General features: G+C 38.4%; 1 pseudogene; it reads left to right on the top strand.

The window, feature by feature from the left end:
* Positions 1-7,835: 7,835 nt before the first annotated feature.
* On the top strand, positions 7,836-8,021 carry LOC129249520 (U2 spliceosomal RNA; annotated as a pseudogene).
* Positions 8,022-18,896: the final 10,875 nt, after the last annotated feature.

Here is an 18,896-nt window from a genome sequence, read left to right as displayed (position 1 = left end):
GTCCAACTAGCGCCGGTTAGCATAGAAAAGGAACGACCGACGCATTTTGCTAAACTCGGCCCACATCGCTTAAGCTGCTACCGCGCCAATCAAGAAGCACCCTGTATTTTGCACACGCATGGCTGATTTCTCATAGTTAAAACAAACTTTCAAATTAATTTCAGAATATTTCATAAATTTTTAAAAGCAAGCAATGGCTTTCATTCCCTCCCTCTCGCAATGTTCGGCTGTTGCGCTGCCCGCTTTCTGTAAACTGCTTATCGTGAGAACAGAGCAGACAATTGAATATTAGCGTGCCATCAAAACGTCATGTTAACAATAAGTAAAGTAATGTACAATAACAACTACAACAACAAAACTTTTGATGTACACAAATACGAAATGATATTTACATTTCCCCCTTCGCCACTCTGACAACATGAAGGGACGGCCTTCATGCTGGCAACAGCATAGCCACCAAGCCACCGCCAAGCTATCGTTATGTCAATTGCTCAGTCATTCAGTCATTCATCGATATCGAAATTACATTGGGGAAATTGAAACTGAAATCGAAATGGGGGTAATGAAATTGCTGTCATGAAACAAACCCCAGTGCGCGCAATGAAGTGCTGCACAGTATTTGTATTTGCGTATGTATTTGTGTTGTTGTATGTTATATAATACATACACAAATAAGGGCGAAGTGCTGTCTTATGCAATATATATGTGTGTGTGTGTGTGTGTGTATGCGCGAAATTTGTATCTTCAAACGAGGATGGCGTAAGGTATGGCGTAGAGGCACACCGGAAACGGAAACCGTACAAATGGATGAGAGCGGAAGATAATATGAATAGGCGAGCGTTTGTTCACAGCAACGCTCGCTCATACGCAGGGCTCCGCATGCACTGACGCACAAACACACGCAACAATTTCTAACTGAACCTGGCCCCACTTGCCATTTTCGGTGTATTAGACCGCCACTTCACCATCCTCCCTTCATCCATTCATTCATTCATCCATCTATGCAGTTATTGCTTTGCGCAAATTACCCACTAAACAATTGCTGCGACCTTTAGCGTATTATACTACGTATGTGCGCACGTATTGTGGCTGTGTGGGTTTCGTGCGAAATGTTGTGTTGTTCCATGAAAATACGGTATGGGTGTGCGGCATTCATTAAAAATATACCCCAACTTGGCAGCATCCGTTGCCAAGCCAATGTAATGCGAAGATCTTCGCAAAGAGATGCTTTCTCCACAAGCCCCATAGCACTCTTCTCCTCACCCCACCCCCTGCTTTGGGATATATTGAATTGATTTGTATCTGATTGCGTTTATTTGTTTCTATTCGCATTTTCGCTGGTTTATTAGCCTTTGGCGATTGAGCTGGAATTTGCGTTTACCTCAACGCAAATCTCTAACGCAAAGAAAACTTGCTCAGCATGTTTGTATGTGTGTGTGTGTGTGCGCGCAAATAACTGGGGTATTGACCATGGCGGAGCTGCGGTGAATTGCGGTGCGCAAGTGTTAAATTAGTCATCGGTTGTAAGTGGTCTTTTGTGTTTACAGGTAAGTTGTTTCCTCATTTCCCTCCGCTTTCCTCCCCTGTCTGCGGCCTTTCATGTCCTGCCTGTGCGTAGTTGAAAGATTATTCAAATAGTTTGCAAAGAAACGAAAATTGACTTTGATCTTTCGAAGTAAATCTGCATCTTGGTGGCGGATTTTCGGCAAGAGGTGATGACAAGCGGATTGGTTTACTGTTTATTTAGTTTGCTCGTTGACTTGTTGAAATCTTATTGGCCTTCTTATGTAAATAAGGAGCTTCACTTTGTAAATTCATCGCTGCTAGCAGTTCTTTGTACACAAAATAATTTGAGTAGGAAAATCTATTCATTTTACCGCCGGATAAGCATATTTGCTGTGTTTGTGTGATTTTGTAAAATATTAATGAAAGACGAGGCTATTACGAGAGCACTAAGGAAGTGTTGAAGATTGCACGAAAGCGTGGTAGGACACCCAGCGGCTAAAGGATCATATTTAAATTTAAAGATGACTTGAAATACCTGAAACTAAAATATATAAAATAAAAGACTTAACCGGAAATAAATTTTATATATTTTAGCGGGTATTTGGCCGAGTTCTTCCTCCTACATGTGGTGTGCATCTTGTTGCTGTTCCACAAATGGAGGCACCTAAAGTTTTAAGCCGACTCCGAACTGCAGATATTTTTCAAGAGGCGCCTTTTCATGGCAAAAATACACTCGAAGGTTTGTCATTACCGACCGAGGCCGCTATTAGAAAAAAACTTTTGGCTTGAAATTTTGAATAAGGTTGTGCAATGAATGCTTTAAAGAAAGCCTTTTTGCAGAGGAGAGGTTCAAACGAGACCTTTGTGCGCGCTGTTCAAAAAATGTGAGCCGTCGTGGGACGCCTGGCAGATGTGAAACATCGTGTGTGTACAAATAATATGCATAAAAGATAAAATTATTACAGGAATTAAATATAGCCTAATGAAAAAAAGAAGTATTACGAATTTCTTACAGAAAATGGTAACTCTATTTAATAAACATTTATTTAGATGTGATATCAAAATTCGATATTAATATCAAGCCACAATTTAAATATTTTCATCTGTGACTTCAGTAATAGTTATATCCGATGTTTCCTCTGCCGGTATTACTGTGACGATTGGTCGATGATAACTAAAATACGTTACAAAAGTATTGCATGAAATATTATCAAGATATTTCACAAATACAGCATCTATTGTTGTTCCATATTTGGTAGTAGATTCTCTTGGATTGTTGTTGATTTGCAATTGAAATTCTTTTTGAAATGTGATTTGAGTGCTGAAATTTTTTGAAAATTAATCATCCAGTCTTGTATTTGAAAATTATTAAATAAAATTTAAAAAAATTAATTAAAAAAATGACTTTGAGCGATGAAATTTTTTTAAATTTTCAGGTGGCGCAAAATTAATCATCCAGTTTTGTATTTGAAAACTATTAAATAAAATTAAAAAAAAATTAAATAAAAAAATGACTTTGAGTGATGAAATTTCTTGAATTTTCAGGTGGCGCAAAATTAATCATCCAGATTTGTATTTGAAAAATATTAAATAAAATTTAAAAAATAATAAATAAATAAAAGAATTATATTGAGTGATGACTTTTGACCTTTACGCCCGCCATTGCTTGTCTGTTTTTATACAGCAGCTCTACACTTCACAAATTTCAATTATGATTGATGTACTGCACTATTTGTAAAAAATATAAATAATCCGATAGCATGATTAATTTTGTGTCACTTTGTATGATAATCAAAATGTGTCTTTAAAATATGCCTTCCTCCATAAGCTTAAACTTTTTATTCAATTTCAAGTTTTGCTCATTACGAGCTGGCATATCCCGAATTTGCTATTAAATAAGTTTGCACTTTTAATTTCGAATTAATAAAGCAATAAATTTGGCTTTGCACAATAGTTCCACTTGGTTTAAATAATTGAGTAATGAAACTTCTTTCTGCTGGGGCTCTGCTTTCTGTGACCTTTTGATATTTTTCAACTCAAACACTGACCTTCGTCATTTCTTCGCACAGAGAGCGCGCCTCAAAGGTGCCCACTCTAGCCAGCCTTCCAGTTTCCGATGAATTCTCTGTAATCGAATTCCTATTATCTACATAGCAAATTACCGAACACATTCAAAAACACATAACGCACCAACATTTACTAAGCACTCACAAGCATCCAACTTGCCGCTCTTTAGCAACTCTACATTTGTCTCTCTAACATGGCACACATACTAACACACTTTAACCCACATCACTTGTGAGTTGTTCCTTTGAAATTGGCTTAGCACTTCTCATACTACTACACATAAAATATATATATGTATAGCTTAGTATAGCGTGGCGACCCGTCGCCACGGCAAGCGTCGCCACGCCTACGATTCGGTTTACAAGTGAGCCTATAGATGGTTCACATCAAAAGTACTATGCATTTTTCATTCCAGCGAAAGTACCAAAATCTGTTAAAATCATTTCCTTGAGTAACAGAATTGTGGGAGTTTCTCCACTAGCAGAATGCACCAGCTTACGGAACTCCAGTTGACCCAAAATAACGATAAAACCCCTCGGAGAGCTCTCTTTTCAACGGCGATTTGTTTCTGTTACCGCAACTAATTTACTACTCTGCGTTTTGAAACAATTGAAAACAAAATCGGCCATGTGAAAAGAGTTTTGAAGATAAGAAGAAACATTGGAATATTTGTGTTGGTTACCATGGATATTTCTTTGAAACGGTTAGTTAGTTGTGATGTTGTTTATTAAAAAAAAAAATATGGTAAGTAGGTAAGTTAGATGGCATAAGTACCCCAGGTACACTACAAGTAGCACTTACATGCCGTTTTGATAACATAATGTGAACCACTACCTGCGAAAAAATGTAGGGAAGATGTAGTGGAGGAGAGAAAAGGGATCTGGGGCACGTTAAGGAATGTCAAGCGCCTAGCCGCCAGAGCCGGACATTTGCAGAGACAGTGTTCCACAGTCTTTTTCTTTGCAGGATGCCCACAGCTTCTGCAATAGGGGTTGTACGCAACTCCAAGCTTCTCCGAATGAGTACCGATCATCCAGTGACCAGTGAACACCGCAATGAGTTTGGAAATTGAATGGCGGGGGATTCACACCACCTTAAGCGTTCTGTTTATATCGTATTGAGGCCATAGTGTTTTCGGAATAGCAGTCGATGAGACCTCCATCTGCCCTGCGCTTGTCTTAGAAAGAAATTTTGTAGTTTACCTTTAACAACAGTCAAGGGGACACCAATGTCTGAGAAGGCGACAACTGAAACCGGTTCTGTCGACCCCTCATTTCCCTCTACATTCCAGTGCCCAGGAACCCAGATAAGGGAAATGTTTCCAGCATGTTCGAGACGCTTGAGTATATACCGCTGGTGAATATTCGAAAGACCTTGAAACTTCCAAGTTCTTTCGCCTGGAGAATTTGAATAGTCTTTTTGAAGCAGAAGTTCTCGGTATAAGAGAAACTTGCAGGATAATTAAAAACCATCCACAACAACTATCGGAAGTATGTATTTTTTCAGTTAGTCAAGCAGCCATCTTAGCTTTAAGGTTACCTACAAACCAATTTAAAAATCGTCAGGCTATTCAAAGAAGAACTTAATGCTTTAGCGCGCACGGCAGACTTCACTCGCATCTGGATATTTGGTCATAGGAACGTAGAGGAAAATGAGAAATCTCATGGACTGGCAAGACAGAGGACATCCCACAACGAATCTGAAGCTGTATGAAAAGGCTATCTCCAAGGTTCGTGCAAAAGGGAGATCTTCTCGCAAATCTAGGTCGTTGACAGATGGACTAACACGAATGCGAGCAAAATAACCAAGCAAACGTGGCTAAATTTCAAGAAATCCAGAACTTACGAGTTGTGAAGAAAGCCACGAGCAAAGATATTCAGAAATACGCCAACAATAACCGGCCACTGACCTTTGGGAGGCTATGCTAGGAAGATCGGGTGGCCGTGTAACGATAGATGTAGAAATTGCAATCAAGAAGAATCTAAAGACACCGCCTTTCACAATTTGCGTCAGAGCCCAAGTCTGGGAGCTCTGCGACATAGAATTCTTAGGGAATTCTCCATGGTCAATTTGAGAGAAGAGGCAGAAAAGAAAATAGACAACATAGGTAAATTCATAGTCAAATCAAGATGGCTCGTCTAATAAAAAGTAGTGGTTCTACAAGTGGTGCATCAAAATGGCTTCTTTTGTGCTTATTGGGTCTGGGCTGTGTCACTCGGCAGCACCTCCAGAGTTCAGGTTCAAAAGTTTTATTATAAAATGCAAAATAACCAGAACTTGAGTACGCATAAAATACCATTACCGAAACGAAAATCGGGTGATTCTAATTTAACAGCAGAGTCCTGAGAAATCAAAGGTGTTTTATTCTTAAGATTGGCTAAAAACGAAGTTATGAAAACAGATAAAAATTCAGAATTAAAAGCATTAAGAGACTCCATATCTAATAGTAGCGAGATATCCTTTCAGTTTTTTTACTCAATGAGCGTCGAGGCGCACAGTCTCCTCAGCAAGGATACGCGGAAGCCCGTGACTGGGTAGAATAAAGCACCACAAGACAAAGTACATCTGTGCTCGGAGTGTCTGTAGATATTGCAGAATCTGTTTCGCAATGAATTTAATAATTCAATCGATTAAAATAAACAAATTTCCACCCCACGAGTGTCGATAGATGGTTCCAGGGGTTCACACTAGTCAAAATAAATAGATCCAAAATGCAAGTGCGTGCTTTCTGCCGTATAGAAAAAGTTGCGAGCATTCGTTATTGGAAAAAGACACCCAAAACCGCCAGAAAAACAAAGATTGTCTAAAATCAATACGATTTTCGAGGTACGTCACACTTGCACTTTGTTATTCCATTATTCAATGCTATATAGAACTGAATTACAGAGTCTACGATCCTCCTACCCTCAAGGGAAGAGTGGGAACGGGACGACGTGAGACAGGGCGAGTCCATCCATGTTTACACAGATGGCTCAAAGCTCGAGGGCAGGGTGGGCGGAGTTGTCTACTCCGAACACCTGGGGATCTCCTTCAGTTTTCGGCTCCCAGACTACTGTAGTGTCATTCAGGCGGAATTGATGGCAATAATGAAAGCTGCGCCACTGAAACAGTGTCATGCGATAACCGGAAATGATATCTACATTTTCACTGACAGCCAGGCGACGATAAAATCCCTCACAAAACAGTCGACAATCTCCAAGGTAGCTATGAAATGCCGAACATCTCTTAACGAGATGGCAGAGTCATTTAACCTAAAGGTGACATGGGTTCCTGGCCATCGCGACATTGAGGGTAACTGTAGAGCCGATGAACTAGCGAGACTCGGCACCAAATTGGCCGATGAGTGCATAGACAATGACATAGGATACCCTGACAAACATGTAAGTTACTCATCCTTGAAGAAATTCTAAGGAAAGCAAACGAAATATGGCGTCATGAAGCCACCGGAAAAATCGCCCGTCAACTGTGGCCGACTCTAAACGCTAAACGCACAGAATCTCTGCTAAGCCAAAATAAACACAGTCTTAGCACACTGATCTCAGTCATAACGGCGCACTGCCTAATAGGTAGACACGCCCAAAGGGTGGTGCAAAATTAATCATACAATTTTGTTTTGCAATAACTTTTTTACAAAATAAAAAACTTATATTTGATGCTTTTATTCCTATATGGAACATAGGGTCTCAACAAATTGTTTCCACTGGTCCCGACTTTGTGCCAGTAAATAAAAAAGCTTGATTTCGAGAAAATCTTTATTTTGACCTTTAGGTAGGAAGGAAGAAAAACCATCTATAGCCATCTAGTGTTGTTGATGTAGTGGAGGAGAGAAACGGGATCCAGAACTGGCTTAAGCTATCCCCCAAAATGCTCACTAGGGAACCTCAAGCGTCTAGCCGTCAGACCCGGACATTTGCAAAGAAAGTGTTTAATAGTTTTTTGAAGTGAAAACTTCTTTAGAATCGTTGGGAGTGATTTGGGAAAAAGTGAAACGAAAAAAGCGACCAACTTGTCTACGAAGCGTTATATTATACATATGTTGATATAAACGTAGCGACGAACTAAATAAAAATAACTTTTATTTTTTCTTTTTCTTGTGATTCGAACCAAGGATTTTGGATCGGAAGCTCACATTGCTAGTCGCTCGGCTACCGCGTCATGCTGTAGGTGCTGGCCTAAAAGTTATTTAGTTACGAAGCGTTATATTATATGTTGATATAAATAATTTTTGTGAGCGTGTAATTCTCAAAAGGTTTATTAGGTTTATTATTTAAAATGTATTGACTAGGTAGTGTGGTTATCAGCTTAACATCTGATAGATCCTCCATCGGAGGACAACAAATGTTAAACTAATTTTTGGAAATGGGCGGAGTGTTTTAGGGGCTTGCTCTCCACCTCTGCCACGGGTTGACCCGGTATTGCAGTACCGCCGGGATTTCAGCCTTGAATAAATACAAGAAGAAATATACTAATACATTTAGCTTTGGTGGGAAGAGACATAAATTTTTATATGAATACAAGTAGACGAAAATGGAAGAAATTTGTAAGTCTGTTTCTTCGGTCCGTTTGGGTATTTTTTTTTGACAACATCGAAACCAAAGCATTTGTATCATATTTTATCTATCATAAGCCACTCGTATCATTTGTTGAAATTGAAAACATTGAGGATGAATAATGATAAAATGAAGAAAATAAAATATGAACTTTATAGCAATATTATAATGAACCTATAATTATCCCGCTCCTAATGCTGCTTTCGTCTTATTCTCTCTCAGTTTGTTTTACGGAAGGTTTCACTTCTATCAAGTCTAACCGTTAGACTGGTATTTTTTTTTTCTCTGAAGAATCCCGATGGCTTCTGCAATAGATGTTGTACGGAAGTCCAAGCTTCTCCGCATGAGAAAAAAGGATTTAAAAAGTAACACCTTGGGTTGAACACCTCAAATACGTCACATTTATGACTCAATTTTAAGTACCGCAGGAATATATTTTTAATATCTTATTTCTTCATTAGTTTCGGCATGCGTTGAGAGATCTACAAAAGCAAAAATAATTACTGAAAATATTTTCGTTTGTGAAAAATAGAAATTTTTGCTTTGTTCGCTATTTTGACTCATTTCGAAGAAGGTTGGATAAAACCAAGTTGCTTACAATGGAATTTATGAAATGATATTTATTTGTGGATCCGGTGTATAAGAGATTTTTGAGCGCTGTTGACAAACTGGATTCTTGACTACAATACAATAGAAACGGGGTTTTCGATGAAGCCTTTTGCCTCCTTGTAGACAAAGACGACAATCTCTCTTCGATGTGATTGTATGGGCTCTGATGGGTTGGTTCACTAAAATACCTGGGATTGTAATTTGTTTCTTGAAAAATTATTCCATAGCCAAACGAGTAGTGAAGTGAGAAATAATGGCTGGATTATTCATACGATTTTCGATGCTTGCAAGGACCAATGTGTTCGATAAAGTCGTCAAAAATCTCGCCTCGCATGTCTAAAGGTTTTAGAAGAGGTTTCCAACGGAGAGTTACGCTTATCGCTTGACGAGTTGCCTATTTACAAGCGAGTAAAGTTTCCAATTTCGACTTTATGCGTATACCTTCGAGAGCAGATAACTTTTACTCGAATATTGCGATTGCATAAATTATTAATGCCTTGGAAAACTCTTTGTATGTGTCATATAACTGCTTTAAAAGAATTAAAAAAAATATTGTAAAAATAGAAAATTTCATAACCAAAATAAGACAAAAATATTCTGGTGTTTTAGATTTTTTACCAATTCCGACATCGTCGAACGAATGGAGGTGCAAATCAAGCGATAATGGAAAATTTCACCCAAATCCGGACTCCAATTTTAGTACGAATATCACATGTTAGCCAAAAACTCCTCTCTACTGTAAACCCATAGTCAAGTTCGTGGGTTTTATCAAACTGATAAGACAGTGAGAGTAAGGGTTTTCATAAGCGCATCGATACGTCATCAATTTTATCTTCGCGAAACGCGTGAAAACACCCAAAACTTTCTACTTCTCCAAATATTCATTTCCTGCTGCATAATCAGAAGATTCCATTTAAAATGCACTAAAATTTTTAAAGCGCATTATTTCGAACTTTTTATTTTATAAATTTGAAATATGAGCCACAATCTTTTACATATTTTTCAATGCACTTCTCACTTTTTTCTTCCTTAACTTTTTATGTTGGAGTTATGTTAAATAAATTTTTACTTTTTTTCTGCAGGCAGTCTTCGCTTCTCCCCCTTCATTAGTTGTGCATTTTTCGCCAGAAATGTGTAGCATTAATAATTAACAGCACTTTTTGGCTGGCCTTCTGCATTCACTTTTAATGGCTTTTTTTACGAAAGACAATATTTTGGCAACGGAATAATGCGTTTTGTGGCAGCCACAGTAAAGGCGTTGTCATTATCGTTGCCATTAACGGCAGGCTCTAAGTGGTAACTGCAGTTTTAGGAAGTGCTTTTGTGACGTACGTACGTCTCCCAGAAAGAGAAAGGGTAAATTTATATAAAGATCTCTTTGACTAAGCGTCACCCTCCATTTGGAGTGCGCGTCTTGCTGTTGTTTGTGCTGTTGCTGTAACACGAATGGAGGGAAGAACTTACAGCTTTACGGAGGAAAATGAATGAACTAGTCCCCTTACAGTTTTATTTGACTTCGTTTACTTGAAATTAGGTCTACTTTAGGTGCCTAAGCTTGAGTTGAGAAAACAATGAAAATCTTGCTCTCTGGCAAAGCTTTGCTCTTTTCGTAATTTATTTTAATATGGATTCAAATACTTTCGAATGGGAAGCGGTTACTGATATTTTCAAGTGTACTCACAGCACTCCCCTCACCATCAGTGATCCACGACCGAAATTTCTTTTTGAAAAATATCTTGGTTCTGAACGCAAATTTCTTTCAATTTAAATCTGAAATTAAATTTCTTTTCATCAGAAAAGATACCCTTTTAAAAATTGGGAAAACTTATACAGTTTTTAAAAGCTGTTTAATGCACTTTAAACTACCAGATTTCTATTACGATTCATATTATAACGAGCGAAGGTTTTCCATCTCATTTTCTGGTTAGCAATGAGTCTTGATGGTGATGAGCTGGCTTGCCAGGGAACCCCGGAGACTATTTTATTGCAAAACGCGTGCATTAGGGCTCTCTTGAGAACCTCCCGACTAGAAAATTTGGTAAGGCGGTGATTAGGCGCAAATGAGGCAGACCGCATTCCACATTTGCGCCTCGTAAGGTAGCCAAACTAGGCCCAAATCCCGAAAGGTATCGCCACACATGTGCCTCATTAGGCGCAGGTTCGAAAAACCGAACTTCGGTAATACTTCGGATGCCCTTCTACAAATCAGTTAGGGATTCCAATTTATGCCTAAGTGAGACACTGCCACAGATTTTCGTGATTTGTCTTGCCTAACGTGGGCCTGGTAAGGTAATAGTGAGGCCTGCCTCAGTAAGGCCTACCTAATTCGGGCCTAACTGATTCTTCGGCATGCCTCACTGTAAGTCTAGTCGGGCTGTGGTCTACATGGGAGAACCTGTAGCCTGGAAACATGGACCTCGCGTCAACTCAGCAAGCGCTGGGCTGATGCGTAAACGTACAAAGTCACGAAATCCTTCTGGTCACGGGTAGATCGGGGGCGCTCGAGGAAACTTCTGCGGCTAACAAAGGCCCAGCTCTCTAATTTGGTAGGTATCCTTATCGAACATTGTCCGTTCTATGCTTCATGCGGTAGGCTTGGGATTGCTTGAAGTCTTTTTTGTGTGCTAGCTGCAGAAGCCGTCTGGAGGATGAGGTTAGCAATTTCTTCCCACCTGTTCTGCTCTCGACGCGCAAAGATTTAGACATGAGACAGGACTCTCACTTTTTTGCTACACCTGCGCATATTGCGGGTTTAAATATCTCACACCTGGTGAATTTCATCAATGGCTTGAAGCGGTTAATCGCAACGTAATTAGCCACCGTTGGTCGTCTTCCTGTAACTCAAATCCCCTTTTTCGTTTTTCTGTCTATTTAGTGTTTTTCCTTCTATTAGACCGTTACGGTGCGGCACCTATAATCGTTTTCAATGATACCAATATTTTTGATCAGAACAGCTCATTGCTATGGTTATGGTTAGGGCCATGGTGCGGGACCACTAATTGCGGCTTCAGAATGTCGAAAAATGTCTAATAAAAACTAGAGTATTAGTAAATTCCCCTATATGCGCTCGTTTCTATGCGCTCGTCTTGTATTTTTGATTTCTAGCCTGGTCAACATCTGTCACTTTGACTATGCTTTTCTTTCAACCTTCTTCACTCACTCTTCGCCCTTTTCGCTTTACTGTCCTCTTCTTTTTTTATTTTATTTTTGTCATTCCTATTTGCTGGCGCTTCTGTTGTCGTAATAATTGTTGTTTATGCGTGGCGTAAACTTCGGGCACACTTGTCACGGCTTAACGTTGGCCATTCACTGTGTCATTACAGTCCTACTTGATTGCCTTTTTGACAGCTTTGTTGTTGGTTTTGGCACTAAAATACATAAAGACATAGGCGCTTGTAGTTATTTTCAGGTTTTGTCATCACTGCCGTTTCTCAAAGCCATATAATTTTTTCCACATTAACTTTCTCTTTACTGCGCACTCTGCGGAGTGTCGGTGGTCAAGCAGCTGGGCAGAGGAAAAGCATTAGAATGGCTGGTGGTATTAATGTTCATAGATTGGTGCGCTGGAAATAAAAAGAAATCATTTTACGAGCTGGCCATATTGTTTAATAACTCTATTCACTTAAGAGGTGAAAAAGGTATCGACATCAGGTAAAAGGGCGCATGAAATAGTGCATTGTAAAAGTGGGCGTGATAAGAGCAGCAGATACAGGAGGAGCCGCAGGAGTGGTGAGGTGGATGTTCAAGGGTATTGATATTTCACTATTAATCGCAGCGTCTTAATATTCTGCTGAAATGAAAGCGTTTTATTAATAATAAAATAATAAAATAGTAAAATTCCAGATTCTTTACCGAAGAGATCCCGCTGTAACTGTTCATATGTGTGTGAGCGTCTTTAGTAGAAGGTGGCGCAAAATTAGTCACCCTATGCGAAGATTTATAATTTTTGCAATTGACGTCGTATGTGAATCACATTTCACATTTGTGAGCTAGACAGACCAGAAATGCAGCGCGTAAAGGACAAAGTAAAGATTTGCATCACTCGAAATAATTATTTTTTTTTATTTAGAAAAAAAAAAAACAACAAAAAAAACCAAAATTGGATTACCAATTTCTCTACCTTGTAAATATACTATTGGAAAAATTCTGAGGTGCGTGTTTCTCAAAACTGAAGAAAAAATAATTTTCAAGAAAATTTGTAATAAAACACCAAAATTTCTAAAAAATTTTATAGAAAAAATTTTAGTAAGAAAATCGCTCAAAATCATTTTCCAAAAATTTTAGTAAAAAAAAAATTTTAATAAAAAAAATTTTAGTAAAAATAAATTTTAGCAATTTTGAAAAAAATTTTTTTTTTTTTATTTATAGTATCATTGGCTCACCAAGTTGCTAAAAGCATTTTCACCACTCCACTAAACAAAACTGTTAGTAAAAAAATTTTTTATTAAAAAAAATGTGTAGTATCATTGGCTCACCAGGTTGCTAAAAAGATTTTCACCACTCAAAAATCATTTTCCAAAAATTTGTAATAAAAAAAGTTTATTACAAGCAAAACTTTAGAATATTTTCTTCTATAAAAGAACAAATACCCTTACTACCATTACCTCACCAAAGGTTTCCATCACTCAAAATCATTCTTTTTTTATTTAGTAAAATAATTATTCAAACACAAAACTGGATGATTAATTTTGCGCCACCTTGTATATGGCCTAGGATATTATACAGTGCACACAATTTTATTTGCACAAACGGAATTACCATCATCACCAGAATAGTCACCATCAACTGGGCTCCAAGGCACAAAGGAATTGAAGAAAACGGGAAAGTGGATAAACTATACAAAGCAGGCTAGCCTGTAGCCCGCACAGCCGATATAAAACCACCTCTCGGCAAGCAACGACTGGATACTAATGCAGCAATGACTCAAGAAGCGGACTCAAGATAGGAAAGAACCAGCTTATGCAGAATCGCGAGGCACAATCTCAGGTCAACAAACTATATTTTTGTCCTTCCCGGGAAAGAGTATAAACTTGTAGTGGGAATACTGACGAGAAACATCCACCGTACGCGGCCAAACCGAAGCTGGTGCAGAACGACACATGCACGATATGTAACGAAGTCAAGGCGAGAGAAACTCTGGATCGCTTACTCGTTCGCTGCCCTGCACTAAGCGCAACGCGAATAGACTGCTTAGGTTCTTCTTGATTTTCTGATAGGATTAAAAGTGCGGCAGGTCATAAAATTAGCAGCCTTTTTAATTTATCTAATTTATCTATTCCATTTGTGGAACAACATCAAGACGCACACCACAAATAGGAGGAGGAGCTCGGCCAAACACCTAAAAAGGGTGTACCCGCCAACTATATATGTACATATATATAGACTGAATATTAAAGTCGAAATATAAAGATCTTAAGCTCGCTTGAGCAATCGACAGGATCAGCCTTGTCTAACCTAACCTAATCTAACTCTGATACGTTATGTATTGAAATCAGGGTCATTCAAAATTCATTTAGTAAAAAAAAATAAAAATTTTCGGTAGTGAGCCCTTCGCGAATTCATAAAATGTAAATTATTACCTTAAAAAATAAAATAAACTAAAATAAAAAATAAATTTAAAAAACTTATGGAAATTCAACTTTTCGCACTGTATTACATAAAATCTACGATTGCCAAATACTTTCACGGCATACGAGTAGAGTTAGGGGCTTTGCAACACCACCAATGTTTAAATTATTAACACAACAACAGGAATTAATTGCAAAAATTATGCCACACTCCATGCATCATGCGCTAGAGAGGCTCTTAATGGACTGACACATATTATTCCGATAGATCTGCATATTAAGAAGATGGCCACAATGAGTTCATTTAGATTAAATGAAGCATGTCGCTGGAAAGAAAAAAGGTATGGTTATGCCAGTCAATTATTCCGACAAATTCACTACACCTCGAAGAGGACTGACGGTGACATTCAATAGGAATTTTGCCACTCTCTTTTTATCTAAGGAAGAATAAGGGACTCTCACTAAACAACTTCGGCATTACAGTCTATACAGAAGGCTCTAAAATGGATTGAGGTGTTGGAGTAGATATACTAGTATATTCTAATAGGCCTGGAATTGAAAAATCTGTGCGAGGATATATATATGAAACGAAGTGATACCTGCAGACTCACGTCAGTTATAACTGGCTGCAGGTCTATAGGACAGCAAGTAGCTAAAATGGGTATCCTTTACAATTCCTACTGTCACAATTGTAAACAACAACAAAAGGAACCGATTTTCCATTTCCTCTGCGATTGCTCTGTCTGTTAATAAACTGCACAGACTGGATATACTGGTGGGGAAGCGCAAGTTGGAATCGGGTTGAATCACCACTTCAACCAACTAACCAGCCAACACTCCAAACTTTCTACTAAAAAATATCTAATAACTAAACAGAATAACTTCGAAATTGATATGTTAGAACAAGAAAGTCCTCTAATTCTTAGCGGCCTAGCCTTGGATCTCATGTCAGCTGAGCAATAACTAGAACACTTAAAGTTGCAAGATAAAAGTAGATCATCTGCGAAACATGTATGTATGTAGTTTCATAGGCTAAGGAGGATCGGAGTTTAGAGCGGGTAATACTAGTTATAATAAAAAACTGTATTGAGGGGAAATGAAGAGGTATCTATTGGAACTTCCATGAATATCTCGAAGACCTTGCCTACGCTGATGATACGCCAGAACAAAATAAAAAAACAAAACAGATCTGCTCAACCTCATTGAATGCAAGACTAAAAATAAATCACGAGAAAACGAAATCACATGAAAATACGGTCCACAATCAGCCACCCGTTCCTCTTAAATCGTGATCAAATTGAGAACGTTGACACTTTAACTTACTTGGGTAGTATCATTTCCGTTAAAGATAGCGCGAGACTAGACGTTATGGGCAGAATAAATAAAGCGAACGGCGCATATGTACAGCTCCGATCTATTTGGTCATCGAGCATCGTCAGCGTACATAGAACATTAAGGATTTTTAAGTCAAATGTACTATCAGAACTCTTGCAAAGCTGTGTGAACAGATATTCATGCAGGATATTGAAGATTTGGTGGCCTAACATCATAAGTAACGACGATCCATACGAGAGGTACAAAATTCAACAGGTAGTTAACTTGGGCATACGCTTCAGAAGGGCGCAAATGAAATCTTACGCCAAGTACTGGATTGGAATCCAAAAGATGTTAGCAAGGTTGGCCGCCCAAAAATATCTTGGACGAGAACGGCCAAAAGGAAGTTAAAACGTCAGGAAAAACTTGGAACAAAATCAACCTTCTTGCAAAAAACAGAACCAGATGGAGGTGCTTTACCAATAAAACCTGCAACACATGGTGAATACAGTTCAGGAGATATGGCTGATATCAGACCCTTAACAGACTCTCGCGAAGTTTTTCACCATAGCTGAAGGCCAAGCCTGGCAATCTCATGTTCTTGCCTATAACAGATAACTCGACTATTACGAAATTACTTAGATGAGAATAGCAGAACTGCTACTCAACCCTACTCTTTCCAGCACAACTTATAACGGTTGTGCCTTCTCAGAATTCTCCCAACTCTTTCAAGCGTTTGGGCTTTTGCGGATACGCACTTGCATCTATTTTTTCCCTCTCTCATTTACCTTTCGCATATAGTCAAAGCAACAACAACAGCGCTCACAATTCATATGACCAGCTCGTTTATTTAAGTGCGAGGCAATACGGCCGGTTATATGATATCCGAGGCCAACTGACTGGCCTGACTGATGGTGTCAAACAATAATGCAATGGATGAGACGCAAAATTATAAGAGAGCGCCCGCAGCAACAACAGACAGCAGAGAGAAAAAAAAAACCACTCAATATGCAATAGCAGGTCTTCCACTGGCTGTTTGCGTACAAGTGGACAGCAAAGGGATCAAATGGCTAAACGAGCGCCAATGCGCGTACGTGCATGCGTTTGTTTGTTTGTTTGGCTTTGTGCGACAGCTAATAATGCCAGCCGGCGTTTGGACCGCTGCGTAGCAGGCAAAAGCAATGGCAGTGTAAACAAAAACGTTGTCACACCAGGGCAAAGGCAAACAATAACTAATTTCCAATTGGATTTAGGGCAAACAGACGTGCATGTGGACTTAGGCACATTCACACATACAACTGGACATATGTACGTGTGCATGCACTGAAGTGTGTGCATTTCTGTATGCATTTATTCGATAGCATGCGCTATGGCACCAGAGCGGCATTAATGAAACGAATCATCGATGGAAAGGCATACACTGGCAGTTTCAATGGCCTGATGGACATGCGATCACTTCGCAGCCGGGACTTTGCGCTGACCTCAAAGTGCTCAGAGCGACAGAAGGTCTGTAGTGCATGAAACACTATGTATTATCGAGAGCTACCTGTGTGCGTGTATGCGTGCGTGTGTGAATATACAATGGACACAAATTTAATTGCAAATATTTATTTAGATATGTGTGGCTATGTGTCGTCTATACGTACTTATGGATGCATGCAATTGAGCAAACACTTCAACTATCAATGTCGCATATTATGTGGCACATGCCAATGGGCGCTTATTTAATTTGGCTTCCAGCCGCTCAGCTGCTGGCGAGGCGCACTGTATCAGTCCCAAAAGCATGTAAGTTTGAATGTAAATGTTTTTGCAGCATATTTCGCGTGCGCTGTAGCAACGCTTTGGGGCTGACACAATGAAAACCCTGTGGCATCAGCATTAAATGGTGCTTAAATTATGATATTTAAAACTTACAACAACAGCTACAAAAATTGACAATTTAAATGAAAGTGCAGAGCGAAAATATGCGACAACTTGAAGTTCGTAGTTACACGGTTACAGTTACAGACATATGTATGTAGTGCAGGGTCGCGCAAAATTAATCACTTTATCGGAAGATTTATAATTTGTGCAAAGGCGTCGTACGTAAATCATATTTGAGGCTTGTGAGCTATACAGCTGCAGTATACAAACAGACAAGTAATTTTTTTATTTAGTAAAAAAGTTATCCAACTATTAAATTGGATGATTAATTTTGCTCCACCTTGTATATATCTCCTTCTTAATTGGCGCTATAACCGCTTATGCGATTTTGGCCGAGTTTAACAGAGCTGAGACGTTTGTCCGCTGGATCTTTATTCGCTACGCTATGTCTATGTCATCGTAAAGCTCATACAGCTACAGAGATTTACGACCTTGTATACCTATATACTACTGGAAAAAACTCTGAGCTGGGGGTTTCTCAAAAAATGGCCTAATAACTATTTTCCAAAAATGTTTATAAAAAAAATAATAAAATAAAAATATAAAAAAAAAAATTAATTTATAAAAGTAGATATTAAAAAAAAATTTCGCCAAAAAAAATAAAAGAAATTAATCAAAATTGTCAACTGATGGATGTTTGTTGATAAAAAAATTACACAGAAAATATTTCTTAAAACTCTTAATAAAAATATGTTTAATAAAAAAAGAAATTTAGTAAAAAATAATACAAATTTGTTTAATAAAAATGAATACTATACTATTTATCTATTTAACTACCCCAACAGCTGGCATGGAAGCACTCCTTAATCTCCCACCATGATGAAAAATATGAAGCCATAAAAATATTAAAAATTTAAATAAAAAATGGAGAAAAAAAACGAAAGTTATTATATGAAATAGGAATAAATGTGAAATTATAAAAATTCTAAATTTTAAAAACTAAATATGATCAACGAAAGGATATGAAATTATAAAAAAAAAATATATCAGGTGCGCAACTAAGTTCTCACTGTTTTTTTGATGAAAATACAACTTTATTCTGAAAAAATAGTTACAAGTGAATCATTGAAAGTATTGCCCATCGCTGGCTACTACTTTTTCCAATCTTTCTGGTAGATCTCGCATAACGTCGCCGTAAAACTGTTCATCTTGTGAGGCTATCCACAGATCAAGCCATTTTTTGATGTCTTCATGGAACTGCTGGTCTGCTGGTCAGCTAGACCATTTGCCATCGATCGGAACAGGTGATAATCGGATGGCGCAATATCTGGAGAATGTGGCGGGTGTGGTAGGATTTCGCATTTCAGTGTTTCCAGGTAGGTTTTAATGGGTGTGGCAACGTGAGGTCGAGCGTTGTCAT

Source organism: Anastrepha obliqua, chromosome 5 (genome assembly GCF_027943255.1).
Source record: "Anastrepha obliqua isolate idAnaObli1 chromosome 5, idAnaObli1_1.0, whole genome shotgun sequence".
Taxonomy (NCBI): Eukaryota; Metazoa; Arthropoda; class Insecta; order Diptera; family Tephritidae; genus Anastrepha; species Anastrepha obliqua.
This window is presented reverse-complemented; position numbering and strand designations above follow the sequence as displayed.